Source organism: Haemorhous mexicanus, chromosome 13 (assembly GCF_027477595.1).
Source record: "Haemorhous mexicanus isolate bHaeMex1 chromosome 13, bHaeMex1.pri, whole genome shotgun sequence".
NCBI classification, from domain to species: domain Eukaryota; kingdom Metazoa; phylum Chordata; class Aves; order Passeriformes; family Fringillidae; genus Haemorhous; species Haemorhous mexicanus.
In genome coordinates, this window is record NC_082353.1 from 7,957,247 (window position 1) to 7,969,412 (window position 12,166).

The following is a 12,166-nucleotide window of genomic DNA, read 5'->3' on the forward strand; positions in this document are numbered from 1 at the left end:
TCAGCGGGGGATCCGCGGGGCAGCCCCTCTGCTGGGTCCCTCGCACACCTCCGTACGCCGCCTCACCCCCACACGTCCGCGCAGGGCGGCTCTGGACGGTGCGGTGCCCGGCCCCTCCGCCTCGCCGGTTCCCCGCTGGCCATCGCCCGGCGCTCCGGCCCGCCGGGGGAAGGAGGGAGGGAGGGAGCGGCGCGGGCTGCGCGGCACGGCCGGCAGGTGGCAGCAGGCGGCTCGCGGCTCCTGCGCGGGCGGCGGGCGGGAGCGAGGGGAGAGGCTGTGCCTGAGCCCCGGAGCCGCCGGGAACCTGCTCGGGTCCTGCGGGGCTCCGGCATTCCCGGCCGAGGGCGCACCGCCTCCCATGCGCCGGGGGCCGCGCGGCTCTCAGCCCTCTCGCCCCCGAGAGCGCCTCGTCGCGGGGCGCCCGGACGGGACGCCGGCGCGGAGCGGTGAGGCAAGGCCCGGGAGGGTGGGCGCGCCAGGTGGGCGGCGGGCGCCGTGCCGGGAGCGCGGGCAGTGCCCGGGGCGGCGGTGCTCGGAGCCGGCGGAGCCCGAGGCCGCTCTGAGGGGCCGCTCCAATACCGGGTGTGCGCTCGGAGCCGCGGCCCGCGGGCTCTCGCTCTGCCCCGGCTGCGGGAGCGCGTTCGGCTCTGCTCCGCTCCGCGGGATTCTTGCGCCGCGTGTTTTGGCTGTGTAAGTAGCCATTTCAAAGCTGCTCTCCCCTCACGCTCGGTTTCCAGGAGCTGCATCCAGAGGCAGCGTAAGGAGCTGCTTCGTTTTGCCTCGGTGTCCCACCAGAAGCCGTAGCTGCACGTAGCCTGAGCCGAATCCAGCAGTTTGTACGGGAGAGGGAAAGAAGTGGATAACTCGCCTCACGAAGAATGCGTGTTGCAATTGTTCTTGCTTGGGGCCAGATCTTTTGGTCTAACTAAGCACAGAGTGCAAAGCATGAACCGCGCTTGGCGTTCGGTGTTTCTCTTCACGCTTTCCTGCCTCTGGCTTTGTTACCATCTCTCCTTTAATTCTACCAACACTTGAGCTGTTTGTGCTCAGTTGTCAGGCTAGAGGGTATGTGCTGTAGCACAGGAGAAGCTTGAAATACCTTTTCTTCTCCAGCTGTGGCTTTACATTTTTGCAACTGTCAGTGTGTCCATACCCATGTGTTTCATAGCTCCTGACACACTTGACATTAATTCATCCAAATGATTTTCTTCCAGATTCTAGACACATGAACAGTTTAGAGAGGCTGGCAGCAGTGAGTTCCACAGGTTACTATGTTGTGTGGAAAAACTACTTCCTTTTGCTTCTTTTCATTTTTGTACCTGATACTGTATGGACCTTATAAAATGAATTATGCTTGGTTTTTGCTCACTATCTCTGTGCTATTTCAGAGCTGTGCTCTTTCATTATCTACCTCAGCTATTTCTTATTTCAGGTTGAAGAATTCTTAGCTTTTTAGTCACCTTTCTTCTGTATCTCTTGCCAGTGTAATTTCTCTTTTCTGTATTTTTTTCTTTTTTTTTTCATAATTTCTTTTAAAATCAAGGGATCAGCCAAACTGAGCTATATGCAAGATTTCAATACAACTGGGTTATATAAGGGCATGAAGATGTCTGCTAGCAGAGATGACAGATAATTTGGTGCATCTATATTGTGAATAACCATCAAAAGTAATAGAAGTGTTTGCAACTCGATGTGTCACCTGTTGATAAATGAGTGTGATTAATTTTTTTAATCAGAAACCACTGTCTGAGGCACTAGTGGTTAGTAGCTCAGTACAAGGGTATACGGTTATGGATTAAAAAGTGGCCTGATGAGCTCTCAGTATTCTGTCAGTCTGCTGTGCATGTTCTTCCTGTCTTCTGTGGCAAGAGCAGGAACAGAAAATAGCCCAAATCTGTCTGTTTATTGCTGTTTGTGGAACTGCCAATGCACTCTTAGAAAGCTGATCTCCCAAGCTGGAGCTTGCCAACTTGGACTTCTTTCTGGTGTAAACTTAGTAGTAATCTACTGGTTGATGTGGTTTTCATCTATTCAGTATAATCAGGGATTTAAAATGAAACTGGATATTGCTGATATTCATTAGACACCTGCAATTCTTGATGCTTTCTTTTTCACCAGGGAATTCCATTTCCAGAGTAGAAAGAGAATTCTCTCTAGTGGGAGAATGGATTTAAGCAGACTAGGAGGAGAGATTGCCTTTAACAAGTAAAGTGCTGCAAAGTGAGCATTTTTAGCCAAGTTAGAAATATGAGGCCAGCTGGTATGGATTGTCATAGGGAGTTCTTCCAAGTGAGGTAGGAAATATTAATTATTTATCATTATTTTGTCCTGAACATAACATATCAGCTTTTATCTAGGAGCAGGGCTAACCCCAGGTCTTGCTGACAATGATTTTAATCTGAAAAAGCTCCATTGTAATTGAAAGAGCTATTTGACTCCTGACTAACTCTCAGAAACACTTGGAGGTGTTGTATGGTGCAAATTTCAGTCTTTCTGAATTTCATACAGCATGTTCCTTCAGAGCCCCAGCAGATTTAATTGTAGGAAATGAATTATGTTGCTCCCAGGCAGTGATGGGTTTTATGATCTCAGTACAAAATCTTTGGTTATGCTGTAGAGCAAACTGAGTAACTGTGTTAGAAATGTGCATTAAATGAAGGCTGAAAACAAAACAAGAAAGCAGGATCATCTGGAAGACTCATTCTGGCCTCAGTGTGTGGTTCTGTGCAGCCAGTGACAGCAGAAAAGCTGGGTTTCCACACCGCAGTCTCAGTTCTCTGTGATGTCACATCAGATGTGTGATATTCAGACTCTTCACAGTGGCACTTGAAGTAAAAACAGGTGAAGTGCTGGTCAGACACTTAGTGGTACTTGGGATTTTCTTTTTTACCTTGAAAATCAGATTTATCATCTACAGTGAAGGGCAGTCATTGCAGACACTTCTGTGGGCATTAAATTCTGTATAAGAGGAGTAAGGTTAGGTGGTTAAGCCCTTAAAAAACCCAAGGAGCTCCAAAGTCAGCCATGCATAAGCAGTTTTAGCTGTGTCCCCTGTAGTGTTGTGTTATCATAACAAGCTTCAGGTTTGGAAGGTTGTTATTTTTTGCAAGTAAGAAAAAAAAAGTAAAAGAAAACTTACTGTGTGAAACCAACTTCTTAAAGAGTTTGGACCTTGATAGTAGCCCTTTTAAAACAAAGTTGATAGGGAAAGCATTTTGTCGCTTTGAATTGTGAAATGCTTCCAGTGGTAACAGTGCTGGCTGAAGAACAGATTCTGTGACAAGTCTTGTTCCCTTGAGTAGGCATGTATTAGTTAGTTAGTAGTTACTACTACATAATAGTAGTTCAGTTATTAGTTCTTTTGATTTCAGACAGCAGCTCTACCTGATCTAAATGCAGTTTGGACCATGACTTAGGTAATTGTAAAGCTAATTAGGTTATGAATATATGTGGTTCAATGTGACCAGTGCACACGGTTGCACTGTTAGCATGATAAGTAACAGTGTTTTGCATTGCAGGAGCTTTGGTTTTGTTCAGGGTAGTTAGTACTTTACACTAGATAATTCTGTTCATGTATATTAGATTTTTAGGAAGAATGCGTTGTTTAGTACTTCATTTAGAAGATTAATTAGAAGGATGTTAAACAGATATAAAAAAAAGGTTAACAGAATGATCTGATGGATCTGATTTTGCCTGATATCTTACTCTGTATAAAGGAAGCAGAGCTGAGACCATGTGCTTTAGTGTTGCCTGGTTCTTTTTGTTAATTTATATTCTTTTTGTTAGTGACAATAACAGATTCAAATTCTGTAATTTAAACCAACTCAGTTTTCTCCTCCTGGAATGTTCTGCCCCACCCATTTTTCTCTTGGGGACTTGAGTGTCATGTCACACATCAAATTTGTGTAACCCCTGCAGGGTTAGGGCATTCCCAGAGATGGGTCAGCGTTCATAATTCTGGTTGCTGTTAGACAGTCAGCACTTGTCAGCACCATGTACAAACATCTGTTACATATTTTTTACATGGTGGTACCAAGTGTTAAATGTGGGGCTTCTCCACAGGAGCTGTTCTGGCACTAGAAATGCAGATAGGATCTCAGTCCAATCCTTGTGAGGGCAAGTAGCCCTGTGGGCTGCTGAGGTGATGGATGTGTGAGTTCCTGGAATGTGGGCTTCTGGTTTCAACACTCCATGGGCTGCTCTGTGCTGCTCATCGAGGCCATTGGCATCTTGCTTTATCTCTGAACTTGTTCCTTTATCTCTGAACTAGGTATGATAATTACAGGATGTTGGTCAACTGCTAAATTTCCTGAAGATAGATTGCATGCAAAGATAATAAAAAAAAAAAGTAATTTGAATAAGAAAATTTATTGTACATGAATGAATCCAAATGATGTACTATGTGCTTCACAAGTTTTTTACTGTTTCTCTAAATCACAGCTTAAGGTCTTGCTTGTTGGCTATTTCACATCAGTCCTGTGCTGCTGCTACTATTTGCCATCCCACTTCAGTATTTATTTTGGTCCTGGTTTTGGAATTTCCCTTCACAAGAAGATTCCAGGCTCCTTATATGGAAAAATGTATCTTAAAAAATTTACTTTTTCCATCAGTTCCGTAGATTTTTTTCTTAGTAAGTGCAAGAGCCACCATCCCTTTTATTTAAAGTTCTGGTCTAAGAGCCAGTAAAGTCAAGGAAAAAGTTATCAGCAACTTCAGTGTCTTTCAGATCAGGCCAATCCCACCTGATGTACTCTTATAATTGGAAAGCAGGACCACTGATTTCAGCCATGAGTTTCCCGTGTTTTCTTTGACCCTACAAGAATTAGTAACCTGTTCTTTAACTTGACAAGTTATACTTGTTGTATAGTTGGTTCCAAGGACTGGAGCCTTTGGAAGACTCTCTGTGTACCAAAAAAATATTTAACTTACAGGATTGGTAGATAAAATTCATCCCTTTGCAGAGGAGCCACTTGTTCATGACTGTGATCCTTTATTCCCCTTCCTATAAGATTGCTATGAACTTGAGTTATTTATAGCCATATGTCATTAAGGGTAGAGAGAAATACAGAAAACTACCGTTTTTTGAGTGTTATTTTTGTTGATTTAGCTTCCCTTACTTGTGTTTTTTTTCCTAAACCCAAGCTTCTTAAAATACAAACATTAATAAAGGAATAGTCCCTTTTAGTAAATCCAGGAGATAACTGCTGTGACAACACAAGTTCCAACTTCTGGACTTTCAACTTCTGAACTTTCTTTATCTTTGGCTGGGTTGTATTGACCTCTTTTGGTACCAAAATGAAGTTTACCAGAGAGACCTGGTAGTGAGCAGACTCTCCCAGTTTGTCTCTGTTGATGAACTAGCAGGGCTGATGTGACACCTTGGACCTGGCTTGTCCAAGAGGTGGGGCAAGGTCAGTCCTTTGGGACTGCATGGCCTGGTGAGATAAGGGAGCAGGAGGAGAAGGCTTCCCAAAGTGAAGGGTTTGTTGGGAGCCTGAGGATGCTGTCTGTAACACTGATAGAAGTGCTGTGGTTTCCTGCTTGTTCCTTCTATGTGACTCACGATATCCGAGTTGGGATGTGTTTTCTTTGCTCTGGTTTTGGGAAAAGGATGGATAAAGGAGCCCTTTTTAAGAGCCCTTCTTCATGAAGCCTGCTTCTTGGTGAAAAACATCTGTTGTGCTTGGCCTTGCTGGATCAGCACTTGGATATGTGAGCGTGGATACTACTCCCCCAGGAGAAAACGTCACTTGGATACTTGAATATTGTGTGACTAAAATCTGTAATCCTGAGTCAGGCGGATTCCCCTGACACTGCCTTTGGATTAGCTGCAGAGGAGTGCATGGAAGGACAAACCTATCTGTAAATGGCAAATTCAGCAAAACTATTGACACTAATCTGAGAGTAAATGTTGACTTTGAACTTATTCAGATATCCCGGACTTTTTTTCCACAGTAAAAGTGATTGCTGTAGTCCTGACTTGGTAACATCAAACCATTAGTTGGTTGTGCATTATACTTACATTTTTGTTTGGTTATTTTTATCTAAAACATGTAGTTTCTACGAAAGTTAAAAAAAAAAAATTTGTGCTATCAGATTGGCAAAGAGAAGCAAGAGCCTGTCCAATCCCACCCTGCATAATTACAATAAAATGTCATCCCATGACACAAAGCTGCCCAAAAGAGTGATAAATTGTATGGAATGGATGCAATTACTTAATCTGGCAGAAATAAAAGCTGTCTCATTTTCTTGTAGTTCCATGGAGCTGCATTCAGCAGCTGGGGAAGTGAGTGGGGAATAGTGGGCAAACCTCCTTGCTGATTTTCAGGGGCTCTATGTGAAACTGAAGCACTTTACTAAACCAGCATAAGAATAAGGATTTAAAAGAATAGAGTGGGTTAACCATTAACTGTTAGTATTGCTCAGTTTTACTGGCCCAGGAAATACTGTTCATGTGTTGAAACACAGGGGTTAAAGCAGGATGTCAGTTTTGATTTTTTGTAGTGATAAGCAGCCATTATAAATATAATATCTTATACTCCTTTTCTTCTTCACGTGTTGCTTGTACTCATTAGTACATATTGCACACCAAAAAGCTTGTCTCTTTTTTTCTTTCTTTCTTTCTTCCCCCCCATCAGTTCAGAGATTTGCTCAGATTAAGGCAATTGGAGTAGTTTTGTTTCTTCCCATAGGAATATTTACAGTGTTGCAGGATCAGGTTCAGATTTATTACTTAGTCACTCACAATGCTGCTGTAATTAGTCAGTTGTCATAAAGCTGTGCCTTCTGCCTGTGTTTGTTGCTGGCCAAATTCATCACACCATGGCTGAATGCAGTGATAGTTGAGAGCATGTTCAAAATTTAAGTAATAATAACTAAGAATTATTTTAAACAAGAAACAATCCTTATGCAGTTTTGAATCATGAGGGCATGAAATATCTTTGATGCTTTCATACTGTTAAAATTGGACATAAACTATCATTTTCTGATACCTTTTGAACCATGGTGCTTGTGATTTAGTTGTGATTGTGTCTGCTGCTTTGAAATGGGAATGGGGGAGAAACTGTTTCCAAATGTATACTCCTGGCATTTGAAGATTTAGATAGGTGGGGTTTATTTCTGCTTTTTATTTTGCTGCTTTCCTAAAGTTATGTTAGAAGGGCTTTTCAAAACTCTGGGCTTTGCAAAATTCCTGTTTCCTCAGACCATACAGATGTTATGTTAAAACAGGGAGCACAGTGTGAAGCAGTGCCCAGAGTGATTCCATTTGAGTTGCATTCCTTTCAGCAAGTCTTCACCTATCTCCAACAGTGAGTACTCAAGCAGAAGATTAGAAGTCACTGTATAAGATTGTCTGACTCTGAGCAGTTTGTGCAACAGCAGTAGACTCTGATTTAAAAAAACCAAAAAACCCAAAAGACTGCATATGAAATTTGGTCACACTTTTTAAAAAGATCCCTCTATCACCTCTAGCATACAGATTTTATAAAGCAGCAAATGAAGTCCACAATGTTGGAGGAGTTACTTGGTTTCCTTTGCCAGTGTTTTGTAATAGGCTGTTCTTGTTGTCATGCAGATTCAAGAAGTGCATTCACATTTTCAGTCCCTGTTTTCCAGTTTGCAGACACATGGGAAGCACTGAGTGACGTCAGCTGAGGGTCAGTGTGCTGTAATAAGCTGCCCTCAAGCACAAATAAGCTCAGGCTCCCCTGCCAAGAGATGACCTTTGATTTTGTTTTACCTGATGCAATAAGGGTCCTTTTCACTCTGCCTAGGCCAAGTCCCAGCCACTTCAATAGATTTTCTTGAGCAGGAATGGTTATGAAAGTCCTGAAACTTGGTATAAGGGTGGCAGAGATTCCTGGATTGTAGATGACTGATACACTGAATTAGATTTGGCTATTATTGTGGTCAGAAGAGAGAAGTGACTTCATTGTGACTTGCACAGCTGCCAACTCTGAAACTACTACTATCAAGCACAGTTTCTAAGCTGCATCTGATGAACAGAGATAGTAAGCAAAGTTAAAACTTTTGTTATATACAGACAGGAAAGGATACCTTAATCTGAAATGTCAGTGGCTGTAGATACAGCCAAAAGGCTGGATCTGCTGTCAGTGAGTGGACCTGTATCATGGGAGTCATGCTTCCCCCTCTTGGTGTCCTCCTAATCTGGCTATGTTGTTAAACTGTGAGCTACAGGGTCTCACTAAACTAAGAATAATAATTTTGCTCACACTGCTGTGTTGCAAGTATGTTGGGGCTAACTTATTCTGAGCATAAAGCAGTGTATGGCTGAATGGGGAGGCAGGAGAGTCACCTCTTTACTGTGCAGTGACTAACTGGACTGATGGTTTCCACCACTCTGTTAAAAAGGGGTTTTCTTTAACTGACCTTTCTCTGCAAGCCCATACAGGAATCACAGGGCAGTATGGTATTTCTTACTGTTTCTTTTCTTCAACCCTTCTGGCTTTTGCAGATATAAGAGTGGGTACTTGTGTGCATTAGCTCTGGTGAATGACTTTTCAAGCAGCAAAGTTGATTCAGTTCTTTCAAAGTCAGACTACAATCATGTCTTACTCCTGCTCTCTGAGCAGACCTCTATTGGAAGCAGTATTGAGTTTACTTATAGGCTGAGAAAAACTCAGGACTAGAACCTGACCTGAAAGGACAACTGGAAGTTAAAAAGGCATCTTCCTGACTTGAAAATATTCCTAATAGGGAGATTTTAATCTGCAGCTGGTGAAAGGTTTCAACTTCCCTGCTCAACTTCCCTGTGAATGATAGCCCAAGATTCCTTGAATGTATGATTATCTTTGTGTTTTTGTGTCAAGGACTGGTATCTCCTGTAGGAGTGTAACAGTTCATGCAGTTTACACTAAAGGGACTAAAATAATAACTGTCATCCAGACCACCAGAGCTTGTGAGGCATAGCAGCAAGACAAGATTTGTAGGATGTCTAAAATCCCTTTCAAGCTGACAGGATAAGAATAAACAGCTCCCTCTCCCAACACTTAAAGGATCTTGCAGTTCAGCTTTAAAATGCAGGAGGCTGAAGGGTTCACCACATGGAGGTTATGATTGATACAAGCATTAGGATATTTCTGGAACCTAAACCAAATAAGGACTTCAGGAAAATTATATTCAGTGGCATCAGTCTCTGGGGTAGAAGTGAAAATGTAAATTGTTTCTGGATTTCTGAACATGGGGATTTTACATTTCTTCTGCTGTCACTAATCATGCTGAATCTTCATTTCTCTTTCTTGAAAAGACACAATGATAGTGTTGTCATCTTTACCAATTAAAGCTTAGTAACTTAGTTTTTTCCCTTTTTTCTCCATTAACAACATCTTCCCATAGAAAAGAGATGCACCTTTGCAGATGTACCCCTTTAACTGGTAAAGGCTTGGCAGCACAATTGGCATCTGATGCTACTATCTTGGTTGTCAGACCAGTTTTGGAACTGAACTATTTGTAAGATTCTATATATATCAAGCTCAGCAGATAAACATATTGAATGTCTGTGTTGTTGTGCTGGAGACCTCATCTAAATTTTATTGTGGATGAAAGCTAAATAGACCTCTGTGAAACAGTTCTTCACTGTGTTCTCTGAGTCATCCCTGTATTTACTTGCATTCAGAATTGAATATTTGCCAAAGATGTACAAGGAAACTTACTGCCACTCTTCCAGCCGGCTGTCAGAGATCCATTGATAGTTTATTGTTTCATGTTGGGTTGAAGTTCCCTGGTATTCTATTTTGAAATTATGAAAAAAATACTTAATTTCACAGTGCTCTTGCAAGATATCTCATTAGACCTATTATTCATCATTATGTAGAAACATAAAAGAAAACAATAAATCTTCAAATTCCATTGTTGCATTTCTGTACCAGTATGTGGAAGCCTCACATCAGAGAGAATTTTAATCAGAAATAAATTAGAATCTCATCATTATTATAGTATTGTTTAATAGCACATAATTTAGGCAGTCTTGCACAACTCATTCATTTAAAGATGTTTCAGGAGCCTATACTCTGAAATGCACAATGAAGACGTGTAAGCTACATGGTGAGCTGTTTTTCTGTCCATGATCTAGCAATTTTTTAATCTTCCTCTTAAAAAATCAAACATCTAAGTCTTACTATTGGACATATGACATTTCCTTGATGTGAACAGTTGATTTTTTTGTGCTTTATTGAGCAAAGGCATGTTTAGCAGTTACCAGGATGACATAATAATCTCAGCACTTTATTTTGGACAAGTGTCACTTATTTTTCAGTGGTCCCTAAAATATATTCCCACAGGGCTACCTGAGAAGTTCTACATCCTTGTGTCTGGCCTCTGGTCAGCTGAAGCCTTGTGTTGCTCTCATGTACTGAAACTATTTAACAAGTGTTTGGTGCCCAAATTATCCCAAATGCTAGAGGACAAGGTGTTGTTTGAATGTTTAGGATGGTGCACCTCTGCCCCTCCATGCCCCAGAACAGTACAGCACAGCCAAGCTCTTGCTCAGCTTTTTCATCACAACTGAGTTGAACACAGCTGTCACCTGAGCAGTGCTGCTCACTGATTGAAGCCCAAGTCATGTAGGAATTGCATGGCAGAAAAGAGAAATCTCTTCTTTTTGCCAAAATAAAGCAGTTTGCTGACTGCAGAAGAGGACTTTCATCATGTTTAGAGTCTATTACAAAAGCCTTGGTCACTTTCTCTTGGACATTTGTTGGTACAAAATGTCTGTCAGTGGGTACCCATGGTGTTTTTCCTTCCAGTTTTGGCAGTATTGAAATGCATGTTAATACACTTGTCCTTGAAAACTTGTGTAGGAAAGGATTTGGTGAGTTATTTCGGGATATGTGCCCACATTAATCTCCATTAGAGAAAGAACAGGAGTCAATGGTCTGCAGGGCAGCCCTGCACTGAAACACTGGGGATAGTCCTTGGGCTGCCAAGACTATCCCAAAACAATAGGCAAACTGCAGGGGAGAGAGGGGCTGTGGCCTGCCATATCCATTTATAAATACATTTTATTTCTAAGTATATGGACTAATAAACTGACATGGAATTGCCTTGCTTTTACCTGTACAAACAAATAGGTTTGGGTTGGGTTTCTTTGGGGTTTTTCCCCCTAATTGTTCTTCTGTGTCAAAGACCCATTCAGTCATGAGGGAATGCCAGCCTTCCTTTAGAATGCCTAACCCAAGGCAGAGAGCTGCATAACAGGCAGAGAAATGTCTGAAGTTCCCCAGAAATGGTTTTTATCCCATTTATAGTTTAGTACATCAAGAATAATGCTGCAGAAGCCCTTGGAGTCACTGTAGCTGAAGTTTGAAATTGAATCCCAAGGATATTCCTGCTAATTTCAATAGGATGCCTGTCTTGTATTTATAGGCACATGTTCCAGTTAGTAAGTGTTCCTCTGTTAAATAGAGTTTAACTTTAGAAAATTAAACATCTCTGATGATAGTGGATATGAATAGCTACCCAGAAGAGAAATACTGAGTCATTCTTGCCAAGTCTGTTTTCTCTGGTAACTGGGAGATGCAAAGTGATCTCTTCCAAGGACTAAGAAGGCTTAGCTTAGCCATTAGAGGTTGGCTAACAAGTTTAAAAGTGGTTTGGTTTGACTTTGCAGTGTCCCTGTACTGAAACACTTCTATTCTTGTCTGCTGTGGATAATGTAGGAATATTCCCAGAAAGCATTGTTATTTAGAGGTATCACTTGTGCAGAGGGATGGGTCCCACTGATATGGCAAAGAAAATATTTCATTTCTGAATAAGCAAGCAAAGATTACAAGTCCACATCTCATTCTGTCCTCCATGTTGTGTTCTGACACTGGTCAACACCCCAGAAATCATGCCAGTAGAACAGAAGGAATTTTGTAAAAGTTAATATTTTGAGATTGTATGTGTTCAGGTAATAGCTTGATGGGGAGAATTTTTTGAATTAAAAAAAAAAAGGACTGTGATATATTTAAGCCTTCTTCTACTGCTTAATTCCTTCCTTAGGAAATCACAGCTATGAAGTTCAGGATTTTCATATTGTCAGAAATGTTTCTGTGAGTTCACAGAGGAATTGCTGATTCCTTTTACTCTCCTGTTATTGTGAATCAGCTCTAATTTATGGAAAGGGTAGTTTACATCAGTTTATCTATTTGTGTTGGAGCAATGC

General features: G+C 41.7%; 1 protein-coding gene across 1 annotated transcript in view; it reads left to right on the top strand.

Annotated features, from left to right (window-relative positions):
- Positions 1 to 306: 306 nt before the first annotated feature.
- The window catches only part of LOC132333282 (thrombospondin type-1 domain-containing protein 4-like), a 111,221-nt gene continuing 99,361 nt past the window's right edge, over positions 307 to 12,166 (top strand). The window contains exon 1 of the mRNA XM_059858223.1: positions 307 to 446. The gene's annotated coding sequence lies outside the window, so the exon portion shown is untranslated. The remainder of the gene's footprint in view (positions 447 to 12,166) is intronic.